This window comes from Nelusetta ayraudi, unplaced genomic scaffold (genome assembly GCF_046127955.1).
Source record: "Nelusetta ayraudi isolate G7.1 ecotype Tasmania unplaced genomic scaffold, CSIRO-AGI_Nayr_v1 ptg000008l, whole genome shotgun sequence".
In the NCBI taxonomy this organism is placed as follows: domain Eukaryota; kingdom Metazoa; phylum Chordata; class Actinopteri; order Tetraodontiformes; family Monacanthidae; genus Nelusetta; species Nelusetta ayraudi.
In genome coordinates, this window is record NW_027466058.1 from 4,906,057 (window position 1) to 4,923,105 (window position 17,049).

Below are 17,049 nucleotides of genomic sequence, written 5' to 3' on the forward strand. Positions count from 1 at the left end.
AAAATTGGTGGAATTCCAGCCGTATCTGAGCCACACAATCAAGACGTGTAATTCATTCTACATTAGCGTCTCGCTCGCCGACGGCAGATTTCGCTGGAGCCGCTTTGAAGGTAAATCGTAGGTTAACTTTGCCTTCGCACTCTTCATACCCTCCAGAAGAAACGATGTGCTAGAGAACACCTCTCTAACATTCACTTATGCCATTTATGTGAGATTCAATATCTATACAGTATGTTTTTTCCTCTTATGAATGGGGGAGTTAAAGCCACAAGGGTCAGTCAGAACGCTCATTAGAAAGCGCTCTCGACTTGTATTCCTATGCCACTTTCACAGTGGACCTGATGTCGACTCAATGCTCAGATGTTAACATTTTCTTCCTACATCTCCGCCGTCTGCTTTAGGCTTGGCACTGAACTCTCGGACAAAAAGGGTCATTAAATCCTGTGTTTGATGGTACAACGAGTACCGGAGGTTTAAAAGTGCACTGCTGCGTGGTGGAATGTCGAGGTAGCTGGCCGCGGCTGGCGCATGACTCATTAACTGATGCTCTAACGGCATCGTCTGCTCCTGTGGTTTCCCGCGCTGACACTCGCCGCATTGTGCCTCCGACTTGGACTCGGGTTGCAAAGTGAAACACGGCCACGCAGCCGAAACTGCTACCAGCTACAGTTGTAGCTGGTACAAGTTAGTTCAAGGCCAGCAGGGCAGCGCGGGATACAATGAAGAGGTGGTTCTGCTCTGTCAACTGCAAGAGAACTGGACTGGAGAAAAAAGTGCCTTGGCGGAAAAAAAAAAATAGGGGAGATTCTACTATCAGCAGGAAGAAAGAAATGGTGTGTGCTATTATTACACAGTATCAGGAAAACATGTAATATACAATATGCTTTTAGTTGCTGCCACGGCGATATGACCCCCAATGAACACCAGCAACAAACACAGTAAATAATCCAATGCCAGTGCTTTTTTTCGCTTTGGGTTTTGTGCTAATGTAGACCCCAGCGGCTTAGGAAAAAAAAAAGATCATTACTTCCATTCAGCAACATGCTCTTATTGAGAGGAACTCACTTTGCTGAGGTGATGACAGCAAACCATCTTAGCTGCACTGCAACACTATTTTCCTAATTGCTTGAGCAGAGCACGCCCCTCCTTCACCCGTCACTGTCAACGCTTCTACTTGCCCTTTTTACTACACTTCGTGGGTGTGGTGGGTGGCTAAGAATAAATACCTCTGAAAAAAGTTGCTTGTCTCTAAAATATATATATTTTTTTAAAGCTATATTCACATACAAAACATCTATCTATCACTGATCTTGTTTCGACATTTTCCCCCCACTGAGTCCACAATTTTGAATGGCATTTTTGTGCATGACAGCCATCTCACGAGAAAGCAAGGTTTGAAAAATACCCCATAGCCAAACACTTCCAGTGTCTGTAAATCTCCATTATATTGCAATGAAAAAGCTGATCCCTCTGACAGGAAAAAAAAACCAACAAAAAACATAGAGCAACAGCTAATACGAGGCTGTGGCAGATTTACACACTGCTGAGTAGAAGACAGGATGAGTGTGATGGCAGGAAATGATGAAAAACAAAACAGAAAAAAAGCCATCTGAGAGCGATACCATATGGCTGTGTGGGCGACATCAAACGGGGAAACGGCCCTCAAAGTCGAGGTGCCGTTTGACATAACTTACAAAGTGGAGTGGAGATCTGATCTGGACTTTGTCAGATGTGTCAGGCAAATTTACTAGCACCGGTCGGATGTGAGTTGTCGAGAGTGTCGTGGCTATTTATTAACAGTGACAGACTGGCAGAGGGGAAAATGGTTTCTGAGGGGCCAATAGAATAGGATTACCACCAGAGCAAAGAAAACAGTTAAACGTTACAAGGCACATAAATCATTAATAATCACGCGACGTATCAGATTTTTGGCGCTGCAGCCCGTTTCGCGTTACCCTTGCTGTGGCGCGGAGGGAAGAGAACAAGCAGAAAACCATGTCAAGGTAGACAGGCACAGATGTTGACGTTGCGAGTGGGTTATAAAGATAAAAGAAAAAGAAAATCTGTTCCACCAGAGAAACAAATACAGAGTCTTTGACAGTGATTAAGATACAACTGTCTGGTTTTGATTTCCCCTCTGTGCTGCCATAACAGGGAGAATCGGGGTAATAGGAGGTGCCTGAAGGTGTTTGCTCTGGAGATGGGAGCCTGATTAAATACTGTGTATGGGAGGAGAGTGGAATGGCGGAGAACTGCTTAAATCAGTGTCAAACGTCAAGGCCCGAGCTTATTTTGGATGACAAACAGCTGTGTTACTGGGTGTCTAGCCGCTCAGAGAGCCACTCAAGAGCTATCATGGCCACTAGTGATATTTACAGGAACCGTATCCCATAAATGGGTCACAGTCACCACCACCTTTCTGGTCTTTTCTTTGAAAAGGTTGCACTGTGAAATGGTGCATTTGACTGTCATGTATGTTTTCCGTTTACTCTGCAAGCCTCTAATCTTTGCTTGGCAGCGTCCATATGCCCGACACCATCGAGGCTCATTCGCCGCATAACAATTTTCCCTTATATAAGTTCCATTACCATTGCCTCGGAATGTTATGCTTAGCCTCCGTCAGGTTGGCACGTACTGCAGGAGGCTGAGTTCACCGAGCCCGTCTGGCCACTCGATGGCGCGGGGAAGGAGAAGCATTTCAGATGTTTCCCAGATACGTCGGACTGGTTTGATGTCTGCGACTCTTACTTCAAATCGGTATGCAGGCAACATGCATAGAGACGTGCATCGGGCAAACATTGCCGGAGCCCTTGTTCTAGCGAGGGAAGCCGACACGCTGTTAGCAACAAGCCGCGAGCAGCAAAACACAGCGTGACGCGCTATTTCAGAAGCATGAAAGGCTTCTTGGACGGAGCCACACCGGCGTACAAATTCAGGTTGTCTGTCAGTCGTCCACGACCCGATAACAAGGAGAGTGATCCAGCCAACCGACCACGGTCGCGGCGGTCTGTGTCTCAGCAATGCAGAGTTACGTCTACGATGAGAGTCCCGCGTTGACTCTGTTGTGGCTCATACCGTAACACAGATTAGCAACAGAAGTGTTAATCCTGCTAACGAGGAATTTAGTTAATCTTGGCCTGATCAAAAAAATTGAAACAGAAAAGCAAAACAAGAAGATTACCTTTTAAAAAGTCAAAGCAGTGTTTCGGGAAAAAAAAGGGGGAAATAAGGATTAATGGAGGAAGAAATCTCATTAGCCAAACTCTGCCGGGAGGGCAGAATCATCCAGCACAAGCAGGAGCTGCAGCACGCTCATAAACAAAAACCTTTTGGTGTGATGCTTTAAAAGAAGGAGAAATAACCTTTTAGATAGGAACAGTTCAGAACAAGGCCTGACCCATGCAAAATCTGAAGACACGGGACTCGGCGAGTTGTTATCTGTCCAGCACTCGTACCAAGGCGACAAGCAAACCGAAAGTCTCACCAGTCCCTCTTATTTGCATGAGTTCTCTCGGAGAGACCGTAATATATCTTTATTAGTGTCAGCGTCCCTGTGCATGTTTACCATACCAAACCTCTGGGGGGATAGCAACACACCACAGGCCACTAAGAAATGGAGGATGAGTCCCAATTAGGGCTTCGGAGGCCACCGTGAGCTGAGAGACGAGTCGCTCATACTGACGGAAGAGCTGGCGTCTCACTCAGACAGACAGGAGGCGGCGTTTTCCACAACAAAGACACTTTCTAAGGATCCCCTGAGGATCAATAAAGTTGCTAAAGTGGGACTAATAAGTGTGATTAACAGCGGAGGGGATAAAAAAGGAGCTCAGTGCTTCACTCTTGAATACAAATCGGAGGAATTTCTTTCTTTACTTTATATCGGTTAGCTTTGGCCAAAGTGCTCAGACGCTCCTCTACAACTTTCTGAGGGTAAAATCTCCAACCAGCATTACATCTGTTCAAGTCCAACTATTGCACAGCAAATCAATGATCTCCCTTGCGCGAGGCATGCTTTGTTTTTTTCCCCCACAGCGCTAACCGAAGCCCATTATCTCCCAAAACTCCCGCGTCTTTGCGAGTGTCCGCAAGAGACCGGCGACACTTTGCTAACGCGACACGGCCGCGCGCGCTGCGGCGATGGAGTGCCTCTGTAATTAATAGTGCTAATCCTCTGTCACTTTACAGAGCAAAAATAAACAGGAGTGGAAAACACGGCGCGGAAAGGTTATGATGAATGAGCCGGCCCGCTAAGTGACTAATACCAGGGGATGATACAGAGAGAGGGAGAGAGAGAGAGAGTTGCCCCCACCTCTGTTCTTAATACCTTAATAAATAAGGACATCCGCTACTTCCACAGTAATGTATCCAGTCTGCATGCTAATTAATGTCCCTGATAAATACAGACCATAAAAGGTGTGTCGGGGGACTAATTAGACCGGCGGAGGGAGAGTCGGTGAGCGTTCAGCCCTATCGCGGGAGACGGTAGAGAGAGGGGGAGAGAGAGAGAGAGAGCAGCCACTCCGTCATGAAGGATGTTGCACGGCTCCCCGCCGCACCTCAAAGACAGGCAGGGCCTTCGAGGGGCCGCGTTGTGTGATACCGTTTCGCAGCTGGGTGTCGTAATCTTGTGGCTTTGAGTGCCGAGCAGGCGAACGAGCGAGCGGGATGACGTGAGCGTCGCTGTTTTGAGTGCAATGCGAGGGACGTGGCAGATCACTCACACCGCCAGCCACAGAGACCCTCCTGGTTTCTTTTTCTCTTTTCTGAATCGTGGCAGCAAAAAAAAATATTGGTGTACAACTAAATGAATGAGGCTGTTGAGATAAAAAGCAAATAAACACAGAGGAGTTTTAATTGGCTCCCTGGTTATGAAGAAGAATATTTCTAAGTGTTCCCTTCCTAAGCCAGCAGCCGCGACATGAAGGCGACTGTTGCGACAGCCGCGGAGGGATCTGGACGGTGGGGAAGTGACACGCTGCGTCTGGAGCAGGAGTGCAGCTGATGGTACTCCAGCTTCACAGCACATCGCAGCTGCACAAGGCTACGGGAGAAGCGCGCCGCCTCTGCAGAGGGCCGGGGCTGGCGAGTTCACGGCTGAGTTCTCTCCACTCGCGGGCAGCCATTAAAAACATGCTGTCTGTCACTGGATTGTGCACACAAGCTTTTATTGCTTCCAATACACAACGTCATGATTTCACGTGGCAACCTTTCTTGGATTACGTTGGTATTTATTGAGAGAGGGGATGTACACTAAATGATGTATGGTTCTATGGTGTTCTCTGGGCCTTCAGAAATTAATGTTGACACACGAAGCACAGAGTTTTGCACCGCGTGTCCATCACAATAAACCAGGTCCCTGCTCATCCTGACATGAACACAACCGTCGCTGTTTGTCGTCCATTGTATCACAAGTGACACGACATCTTCAAAACTCTTCTTCTTCCTGAGGACTCGAGTTTGTTTGATGTGTTCGCGCGTACGTCCATCACGGCGCCACCTCAAAATCCGCAACAAACTCAATGTGGCGTCCAGCTGCAGCGCTAACAGCTAAGCGATAAAGCAGTCCTGGAATAATGGGAGTGAGTTTGCCTCCCCGCTCCTTCCGGCGGACAGTCAAGCAGCAGCGGCGAAGAGGCCGTGAGAGGAGTTGAAGCAACATCTGGGCATTGTGCCGGGACACTGCAGCCTCCAGTCAGCCTTGCCTCAACCGCACGTCTAACCAGGTCCAGGTGGACACTCTCAGGCTCTCCTACATCATCCTAAGTGGGTCAACGCAGCGCCGCAGAGTCGTGCGGGTGGTAGGCGGGGGGTAAGGAGAGAGGGGAGAAAAAAAAACAACCTCCGCACTGGACTCGCTCGACAAAGGCGACGCTTGCGACAATTTGATCGCGACCGAACGTGCGCAGCTGCCGAGCCGTTGGTCGGCCCCCCCGTGAGGCGGCGGCGGAACGCGCGGGAGTGTGTCTCCCGCCCGCCCTGCCGACCTCTGAAAAGCGCACTCCCGTATTGCTATTCTGCATGCCTGCGCCGTGACCTTTTCATATTCCTCTTTAAAGGTTGTGTTCCTGTGTCGGTGGGCGGCGGGCGGCTCGGCGGGAGCGCCCCGGCCGAGCGAGTGCACCTCCACGGCTCTCTACGGAGTGACCTACAAAGCTATTGTATTAAAAGAACCGTATTTATCACTGCTCTCCACCACCACTCTGTTCTACTTCCTGCGCGGCGGAGAACGTAACCCTTTCCCGCAAAAACTCGAGTGCTCTCCCCCCTCATTTACTTTGAAAGGTTTTCGCTGAGCTTGACCGGTTGGGTTTGCACGATCCCCTGAAAGGGGAAACCTATCGCTCGGCTACCTAAGAGGTAGAGGATGGTGTTCAAGGAAGCACTGAAAGATTCATCAGTCTGTGATATGTCTGGGCTGCTCGGATCACGGAAGGGCTGGGAAGTGAACGGAAACGGTCGGATTTTTGAAAGCGCTTGTATCAAAAGTCAGAGAATCCCGTTGAAACTGTTATGCAATCAAACTTCAAGGCCACGCCCCCTTTTTCCTCTAAATCGGTAAAATCAGCGTGAGAGCGGCCCTGACACGGCGCTGGCGGTAACCCAACCCGAAGACAAGGGGTTAATCCGAGGGTCCACTTTCGGAGCGTGACCTTTTAGCTCTCAAATTTTTCATTTTTTCCAGATTACAAATGTCATAAAGCTGTCAGAGAGGGCCCCGCAAATACCAGGTGCTCCACAAAAGGTTGTGCGGCGGCGGAGGAAACAAGGAGCTGCGAACCCCAGCAGCCTCCAATTATTCATCCTGACATGTGTAGTAATCATTGGAGGTAAAAGCTGCAGCTGCTGCAGTGGAACCAACAACTTCATTATTAGGCCGTGCAAAGCGATACAAATTGCAAACATTTTGAGCTTCCCCTCCAGAAGCCTTTGAAAGAGTGTTAGGAAACTCTATTATGACAGGGTGCTTATTACGAAGTGTTTTTTTTTTTTTTTTTTCCCAACAGTGCAAGATTCCAAAAATCCTAAAATAGGGTGTGAAGTACACGACTGTTCAAAATGTTGTAGTCATTAAATAATCTACTAAAGTGCTCTAAGAACATGTGCTGAACACATATGGGATTGGGTTGGCTTCTACAGTGGATGCCTTGGATGTCTGAATATCAAGTGTGCAATATGAATGCCTTAAAATAAACTATTAATGATTAAACAAAGCATCATGGTTCATATTGTAGGCTCCTGACTGCCGACTATTAGTGTGTTTGCATCTGTGCACACTGGGAATTCCCTCAATCACTTTTAATTGAACACTGGAAATTGTTTTGATGAAACACTGAAATCTTCACATACCTGTCAAGCACATCTTGACTGATTTACGCGCACTCATTAGGATTGCAGAGCATTCAAGAACAAATGGGTGATAATGGAGCTCAATGCAGAAATGAGTGAGTGACCACAAAACGTTTGAATGGTGGTGTTAGTCTGCAGTTCTCCTCAACAGAGAAATCGCTGAATTACAAGCTTCTGATACTGTCTGCTTGAATTAAATAATAAAAGTCAATGCGGGATGGAGGCAGGAAGTGTGGGGAAACCTTTGATGAATTTAGCCATGACAGAGAAAACCAGTGTGGCACTTACTGCCAAATTGTTTATGAAATATAAATATTATGTGTTGATATTTTTTGCTGGTTGGAGATTCTCGAGGATATAAGGAAACATCCAAATGTTTCCATCTTCGCTATGGCTTTAGCAAATTTCAAAGGCGCCTTGAAAAGTGAAAGTACATTCTTTCCGTGCTCCTCTGAGCTGCACTTTTCCGAAGGAGGTTCCACATCATACCAGGCCGTGCTACACGAAACAAACCAATTAGATGGAGAAACTGCAACCGAGAGCAAAGAAGCCCGAGGCTATCGGAGCCACAAGTTCCCCCGTAATTCCTCCAATAATCTAATTAAATACTTACTGGAACCATGGCGGGCTAATGGGAGGGCCACGACACATTTGTACTCTAAACACTGCAGCGTTTTATCTTTGCCGGGGAAATGGAATCATTTCCAGAAATGCATCTCACATCTGATATCCTCTTTCCTCCTGGAATGGCTTTGTTTTGCCCCATCTATCTCGAGCGCTCATCTCCAGCCCCCTCCCCTGACTGTCGGCTACGTCTTCGGAACGAAGGAGTACCAATGCGAATTCCGTTCAGCAAAAAAAAAAACAAAAAACAAAAAAAAAGGTTTTTGAAACAAACACACACACACACAAAAAAAGCAAAATCTAAACAGGTTGAAGTGGAAGCGCGGCAGCCGCTCCTCGCTCGGCGTGAGCGGCTGTGAGACGTGGCTCTTCTCCGCGGGGACGTGGTGCTATCCGTGTTCCGACACGTCCCCCGCAACCGGCGTCCTGCAGTCTCGCGCCGCCCCGAACCGTACAGATGCGCGTGTCAACAAGCGGCGCAGACACGGCGGCAACATGCTGTCCTGCGACGGAAAAAAAAAATTAAAAATCTTTAATTCATGGCGCCGCGTGCGAAGCCGCGTGTCCTCGCCTTGTTTTTGGCCGACGGCTGCCTGTCTGCTGGGCGGGGGGGTAGTGAAGTGGGGTGGGTGGGGAGGGAATGGGTGCGGTTTCGCCGTGTTTACAAATGGGGGCAGATGGCGGGGCAGGATGTGAGGGATCTCCTCCAGTGAGTTCACTTCCTGCCTGGCGGTGGCCCGCACGGGGTCGCCGGGGTCAACCAGGCGGTGAGCGAGAGCGAGAGAGAGTGAGAGAGTGAGAGAGTGAGAGACGGTCACTCTTATCACGCCGCGACATGTTGGAAAAGCAACTGAGGAAAAATCACAGCAGCGCGGGAGAGGGGGGGGGGGGGGGGGGGTGCAGCCCCCAGAGGTATCTCTCCCCCTGCTCTCACCCCCGTCCCCAGATAAAGCGCTCAGCCTGACAGCGCTTTCATTTCTGCCCCAAGCTTATTTTATATGATTGAGCTTTAATGGCTTTTTCTCCCCCCCCCCCTTTCCCGCGGATAACGTTGCCTTTGTTTCTGCCGTATTTTTGTTCTAATTAAAATTCAGTGTGACACAGAGTTGCCGGTTTGGTTTGCTCTCAGCAGAGGAGGGTAACCATGAAAAAAATCAGCTTATTTCAATATGTGCTGATGGGTTGAAGCTCACCCCCCTGCACCCACCCCCCCAAAAAAAAACAATGACAACAACAACAAACAAACAAATAAAACACAAGCTATTTGTGTCATATTTGCTATGTGAATTTCTGATGGCCCGGTCGTATCCACATAAGAAGAGCATAGAGGAGAGACTTTTAAAAGTCATTCACTGCATTCATAGAGTGCATACTTGTTGAAGTTATTTCTTCAGTATATCAGTCAAAGTGTGATTCTAAAAGTACACAGGATTCTTGTTTGCCTTCCCCGGAATGGTCCCGTCACATTCTGTATGTAATCTAAATGACGGCGACAACAATACAAACGCATGCGTTTTGATGACTTAGTTAGCAGTTTTAATGACTGAAATGCCATTAATTAGAATTTTTTTGACAAATGTAATGAAAAATGTAAATTGTTGTTAGTAACAACTTGCCAAAAAAGTTTCAAATAAGATAAAAAACTATATCATAAACCAAAAAGAAATGTGGATTTGCTCGGAGGGTTAACAAACATCTCAGGTCTGAAAAGAAACTGGAGCTTTTTTTTCCCATTGGTCAGGATCTTGCAAGGTTTTTTGGTTGTTGTCGGTTGCAGTTACAATGAAAATTCCCTGATTTTTTTTTTTTTTTTTTCAATTCTTTCTGGAAAAGACACAACACCTGTGGCACCAAGGAAGTTTACAAACAAGCAGAGCAAGTGCGAAGCGTTCGCACGGACGAATGGCAAGGATGACTGTAACCCCCCCGTGGGATCTGAATGCATTATCTTACCGCTATCACAGAAACGCTATGACATCAACATGAAAATGCATTTAGCGCCGAAGCTGACCGGAAAATGTCACCGCCGAGCGGGATAGCGCGTGATTTGCATTTTGTTTTCTTAACTTATTGAAATTCATCCTTTTGGCAGTTGCGCGCTACAAGTGCCGCAGCTGACTTTGCCCGCGCCGGCCGCATGAATATGAATGAGAGCCAAGCCACTTTTTGGATAAAGCGCACGTGTCAAATCAGCGGGCGCATCTATCTTTCAGCACGCCCCAATTAAAGTTGACATTCCGTACGAGGCGGCATTAAGGAGCCGGCGGTGTGCGTTTATGAATATGTATCCCCCCCCCCTTTTTTTTTTAACGTTGTCAATTAAGCGCTGGATAAACGTCCATGATATGCTTTTCATGAGCTTAAGTGCAGTCAAACTAATTCTAATTAGGTGGTTTATGTGAGAGGCTCCATTTAAGTGTAAAGAGCTGCGAGTGTCCCATCGGCGCCAGGCGCCGAGCCCACATGCGAGAGGGTGAGAGCGCACACGCGTGTGCTTTTGAAAGGAATAATAAATCGCCTCACGTGCTTTGAACGCCTCGCAGTCTCTCGGCCGTGTTGCCGAGTAGATTCTCTCGCCCCTTTGCCGATGGTGTGTGTTTGAGTGCGCGCACGTGTGTGTGTATGTGTGTGTGTGTGTGTGTGTGTGTGTGCACGGAGACGCGGCGTCGCACATCTGCAAGAGATTTTCAAAGCCGACAGTTGATGTGTTTTGGACAGTGTCATTAAAATGTCTCAGGTTAGGGCCCGTCGTAAAATATAAAAAAAAAAAATGCACAGCCGCCCAGGTGTCGGGAAACATTTACTGGCCTCCCAGAGGCTTTTTGCGAGGGAAAAGAGGATTTGGAAGTGGCATGAAAAGACAAGAAAACCTGCATGGAGACCTTTTCACCCGAAGCCGCGGGAAAGCTTCCAGAATGAGGATTACGGTTCAGCTTCCATCTGCTGTGCGGCGGACGGAAGGAAGGCAGGACGAACGGACAGACGGACGTGCACTTAGCAGACAATTATAATCCGTTAAAAGCTAATAAAAGAGCCATCGTGCTGTTTCAGCAGGAGATGAGCCTGATCCGACACCGACGCCGACGCCGACTCCTCCTCCCTCGCGATTGGCCCGCGGACGGAGGCCTCCGGCTCCGCACAACAGCCTGGGGCTTAGCGGGTCAGAGGTCGGAGCAGGGATCACTTCAATCACGCGTCTGCTGCGAACTCTGTCTGTGCAGGATAATTCGGCAACTAATTTATCCGGGAATTTGCCCGCATCCGGTCGGTGGACGTGTCGCAGGAGTCAACCAGGGTGCTACAGGAAGGACTTTAGCACCCGGGGAACCGCTCGTCGTCGTGTCAGAGTAAGAACTAATGAGGTGCACGGGTTTTTTAAAGCGTGGCGGAAAAAACGAAGCTAGGTGTCACCGCCGCGCGGCGTCGCCTCTTTTATCGAGGTGCTTCTGAGCACATCAGAGGAACGCATCAAAATAACCCGCTTCCCGCCGAGGGAAACGTATGCATGCTTTTCTTATTCCTTTTTTTTTTTTTTAAACGCTGGCAGCATCACAGATGTACCAAAAGCAGGACGGTTAGGAAGTCAACTGCGCTAAAGCTAGCTAGCGCTTTGGAAATCGCTCGACTCACAGGTTGGATGTTTATCAACTCTTGGCCAATTAAAAATCGCTGACATAAGGGGCAGTTTCAACAGATTTAGCAGCATAATGCCGCAGGATTCGTGCATAGCATTCGAACCTGCAGCCTGTTTGTACGGTCACGATTCCGAAGTGGCTTTTCCACAGACGCGGGGGCCCCTAACAGACGAGTGGCTGTGATAGGCTGGACGTCCTGGATCGCGCTGCGTTCGACAGTGAAGAAGAAGAAGAACCCTGCCGCTGTGAAGCGCTTCCCCGCTTTGCTATTTGTGGAATCAAACGGGTGTGACAGTCACGGTTATTGATGGGGGTGAGTGGTGAGGGGGTGGACAAAAAAATAAATAAAACTCTACCTGCACCGCAAACGTGAGGACGAGCTGCACACTGGGACAGTTGGGGAGGAAAATCACGCTCAGATGGGTCTTAATATTGTGGGAGAGCTTCCATGACTGTGTCTGTTTACTCAAGGCGCCGTTGTCAGCATCCTCCTTTAATGTATTATGCATTTTGTTTTGTGGAGCTTCTGAGCTCGCAGCAACGCCACCGCCGCCACACTGAGCACGCAATCCGGGGACAAACTGCGAGTCACCTTCACAGCGCGGAATGGCGTCGGAAAGCACACGGAAATGAGACGTCTTATCAGTATTTTCCAGAGGGGGTGAGGCGGGGAGGGCGGTGGCTGCAAACGAGCCAAAGTTCAAGATGCACTTGGGCCAAGTTGCTTTCATTATCCCCGACGGTCTGCGGCCACATAAACCTGTCCCGGCCTGAGCTGAGCTTTTATCTGCGAGCGTCTGGACGCACGGAGGATGGCGGTATTTATTCTAGACGATGTGCTACAGCCTTCCCGGGTTGGGTTGGGTCGGGTGGGTGGGTATTGGTAATGAATCACTGAATCAGCGCCAATGATAACACGGCTGGACGCACTGAATCAGCCTCTGCGGCCGCCGCTGTGACGGTCACATTCGTAACGACCCCTCGGAGCGCTCCTGCCGCTCCCTCGGACGTTGCCTGCGGGGGAAATTCAACGTAAACGTGTGCAGCTGGCGGCTCATGTGGTTTCGTTTCGTTTTCCGAGCTCCGCTCGCGAGCGTCGAGAGGTATGGATTTCTGCTTCTCTGCCTTTCTCTCTTTCGAAATTGGGCGCAGCCCGAGAGTTTGCCGCCGCAGAAGTGCGCTCGCCATCTGAAAAACATTTGAATAAGCGGCCCGGCGGTGCACTCTCGAGAGCGCAGGGGTCAGCGCGTGCAGCTCTTCAGAAATTAAAAGCCGCGTTTGCCGTCTGGATGGCAACCTGGAGTACAGGTTCTGAACTGTACTCAAGTAAAAGGTATGTTTTTGTCACTAATGAAATGATACATTAGTTGAAAAATTTGCAAAAATTTGTGAGAGTAATCTGGACTGAACTGACTGGAGGTCTTGCAGGAGCAGCTGGATAATTTTAAATGATTTTTTTTTACTTTCAATATTATATATGTATATTTTTTCATTGCAGCACAACCAAACTGCAATCAGTAATAGTTATCACCAGAGAGCTTTTTTTTTTGTTGGATGTTTACACTTTTATATCGATAATTAATTACGTAGTCTCCCTATCCTCAGAATCTACCTCTAAATGTTTATAAAATAGATTACGTTTATATTTAACAACACATCATCATCGGTCAAATAACTTCAATTCAAGCACAAAAGTAACAAGCATGTTTTACTAATGTAAGAAGTAGAAAGTACAGATGTTTGTGTACAAATGCAGCGAGTACAAGCAAAAAGTCGTCAGAAAAAGAAAAAAAAGTTCAAGCAAAGTACGGATTTGTGAAAGACCTTCGGAAGCACAGTAACAAAGTATTCGTATTCTGTTCCTTCTCACCTCTGAAAGAAGGTGAGCCAATTTAAAAGTAACAGATCCGGGCGGTGATTCCAATGGGGAGCAGAAGCTTTTACTGTAGACTCTAACAGTTACAGGAGACACGGCGCACAGCTGATACTTCCAAATAGGAAGTGAGACGCCGGTTCTCGCGGGTGTTAGCCCCTCAATGATAAATCCTGATAACATTTTGGCTTCTCGCTGTCAGGCGAGACGTTGATGAATGCCGCGGGAGCCACGAAGGTTGCACTCCCCCCCCGCACCCCCCGCCGACAGCCGAACACCGAGAGTTGCGAGCTAAACACGAACTGCCGCTGCACGCCTTTTTACATTTCACAGTTTAAATCTATATATTTTTCATGACCACCTCGATGTTTCTCAGGATATAAATTATGAGTGGGGCAACCGCTATCTGGCTGCAGACCAGTCGCTGATTCCGGTCCGGGGAAGTCGGTTGCACGCAGACGAACAAGGAATAACTTCATCCGGCCGATTCTTGAAAAAAAAAAATTGCTTTTGAAATCACATTAACCTTTTTCGATACGCCATTTTAAGAGACTGATTTTTGAGAGTTTTTTTTTTTTTTTTTTTTTCTTTTTTCATCCAAGGCAGCTGAGTATCGCAACATTAATTGTCAGCTTAGTGGAGGAAATGTGGCGGAAAATGACAAGATTATTAGATGCGGAGCGAAAACGTAATGGAGTGCTGGAGAAAAGGGCTCGCCGATAACACCTCCGAAATGCCAGTGGGAAACGGGAGCAGCGTGAGAGGCAGGCGCACCGGGCCGAGAGATGGAACTTTTGCGAGCAGACACTGCACGCAAGTCTCGTGCGCCCACACGACATGGGTTTCGTATTTAAAAAAATGGCGAACAAAGATGACTATCTCGGCCGCCGGGCTACGTCCACGCTCGCACAGGACGCTAATGTACCCCCTCCCCCTCCCATAAACATGTTAAATTCAATAAAACCTTGATACTAGTTTAATAAAAGGAAAGGCTCGCGGCTTAAATAACTGTGTTTTTTCTTCCACGGAGCTCCCCGTATCACATTTCCCCGATTTCAGGCTCTTTTCTAATATCCTCCACCTTCTCCTTGTCCCCTGCAGCAAGACTCGCATGTTTCACTCCGTTTTCTGTCGGCCGCGACGGGCTCACTCGTCTAACTCTAACCACATGTGCACCGACTGGGGTAGTGCCGCACGCCGAAGAAGAAGAAGAAAAACAGAGCCGCTCTTATCGCCGCATCCAATTCTCCAGATTATGACTAAATAAAAGATCAATTCCAAAAAAAAGAAAAGAAAAGAAGGGCGCTACTGACACACACTATGACAGGTCTGACACAAAACATTCCTCGGACTTCAAAGGAAAGTCAAGATCAATTTAGATGAAGTATTGATAAGGGCTGTTTTTTTTTTTTTAGATGGGGGAGAAGAATGGAGGTGATTCATATACAAAGGGCATAATAAACTATTGCAGAAGACGATGAAGAGGAGATGTTTTCCATCCGCTGGCTGGCACAAAGGAATCCCTGCATCCCGCCGCGGTGCGAGGATGCAGCCAGTCAGCACCCATCAAAACTCCTCTTCTCATCAATTCCTCACCGGGAACTTAATTGCTTCTGACGCGGCCAAACGCTCCCATGCTCTCATTTATTTGCCTATTTACCAACAATTATTATCCCTCCCCCAAATCCCGATTGGACCGGGAAGCCCACTGATCATTTTCTCAGCTAACACCTAATTTGCCCGACATTCTTATTTAATTCTGCCTCATTTGCTCCCAAGTTCGCCGCCGCTGCCCAAATGTTGCGCAATAAAGCGACGCAAAATTGAGCGTAATTACGACCGTTCACAGCTCCGGCCTTAATGCTTTAACATGGTACACTGCACAAAAAGCGCACGCCTATTACACAATACAAACACGACGGCGGGAGACGTAGCTCGCCTCCAACGTACAAAGATGCGCTAATTCCGAAATGGGCCATGAAATACGCGGGCCCGCAGATTATTGCCAGTCACAGAGAGGCGCTAATCAGCTTGCAACGACGAGTAATGAGGGGAAGCTGAAGGAGAGAACTCTCCGCCGCTCTCCCCCATTACCCGGAGGCGTGCGGAGAGGCTACCTGGTGTGAACACACACGCGGGCTTCATCTCCGCGCGCTGGGCAGCGGCTCACGCTGGGCTTCCCGCGCGCGCCAGATAATTGGGAGCGCTACGCCATCGCGCCGAGGGAGCGCAGCGCCGAGGAAAAACACACAACTTTCGGCAGATGGTTTGTCTGATGAATAAACAGCGCGGCGGTGGAGACGGTGTCGGGAGCGTTGCCGGAAAACAGAGGTGTCAAAATGTTTACATTCTGGACTCAAAGGTCCAGTGTGTAAAATGTGGCTTTGTTCACGATTTTTGAATTGGTAAAAGTAATTTGGTTTACCTACCCTTAGAGTGGTTCTCAAATATATATATGTTATATAATTTAGGTCCATAACATGAAAAGTGCTGTCCGTTGGGATACCTACCATAAAAACCAGGCTTCCTTTAAAATTTTACACACTGTACCTTTAAGTAAAAGTATGCATAGTTGTGTACAAGAATGCCCTGATAAAAGTAAGATGACCGATTCAACTCCTTTACTCGAGCAAAAGTTTTTTTCATTTTGCAAAATGAAGAAATTGTGACAGAAGAATCTGAACTGACCTGAGGTCTTGCATTTTCGACATGTTTATTTTTCTATGTACTGAAAACTGAACAATGACCCCAAATCTGAGATTCTTTAAAATCTCCCTCTAAAATAATAAGTTGACAACACAACAGCAGAGTTCAGATGGCTCCACTTCTAGCAACAACTGTGATAAATAATAAGAAATAATTTAAACACAAAAATAACAAGCATGTTTTTTCAATGTAAGGAGTAGAAAGTACAGACATTTCTGTAAAAAGTAAAGTAAAAAGTCAGAAAAAAAAATACTCAAGTGAAGAACAGAAACCTGAACAATATACTTAGGTGCAGTGACAAAGTATTTGTACTTCGTTACTTCCCACCTCTGCTGGAAAAATACCAGGGTAGCGCTGGTTCACGTCAGCGTGCAGCTTTCTGAGTGACACTCGATGTTGGCGGTGCAAAGATCTAACGGCGAGCGACGGCGCGTCGCTTCATTATCACACGGCGCTCTGCTCGATCATTCCTCTCCTAACAATCCCAGGTGTCGGGAAAAATTAGAGAGGCGCAGTCGAGCAGCGACAAGACAAACACATCGCAGTCGAGAAGCGGGCCGCCGTACGTTCTGACAAGGCAATAAACGAGAGCGAGGAGCGACGGGGAAGCAAAAGAAAAGGGAGATCATGGCGAGAACCTCGCCGTGGGTCAGGAGAAACACACTGACGGAGCCAAATCGACGTGACAGGGTTAATGGCTGTTTCTCTCTCCTGAACTGTGGCGGCGGAGCAGCTGGGCCCTCAGGGGCTCCAGGTGACTGGTTGGACTTGCTGTCATATCCGCCTCGTCACACTCCATTTCTTCACCCGGCTTCACCGGTAAGGTGCTGTGACGCCTCAACCTCCCCAACGCCGATGCAGGTG

At 48.0% G+C, this 17,049-nt stretch overlaps 1 protein-coding gene across 6 annotated transcripts in view; it reads right to left on the bottom strand.

The window, feature by feature from the left end:
* Positions 1 to 17,049, bottom strand: part of macrod2 (mono-ADP ribosylhydrolase 2) — a 418,233-nt gene that overhangs the window by 52,090 nt on the left and 349,094 nt on the right. The window lies entirely within an intron of this gene.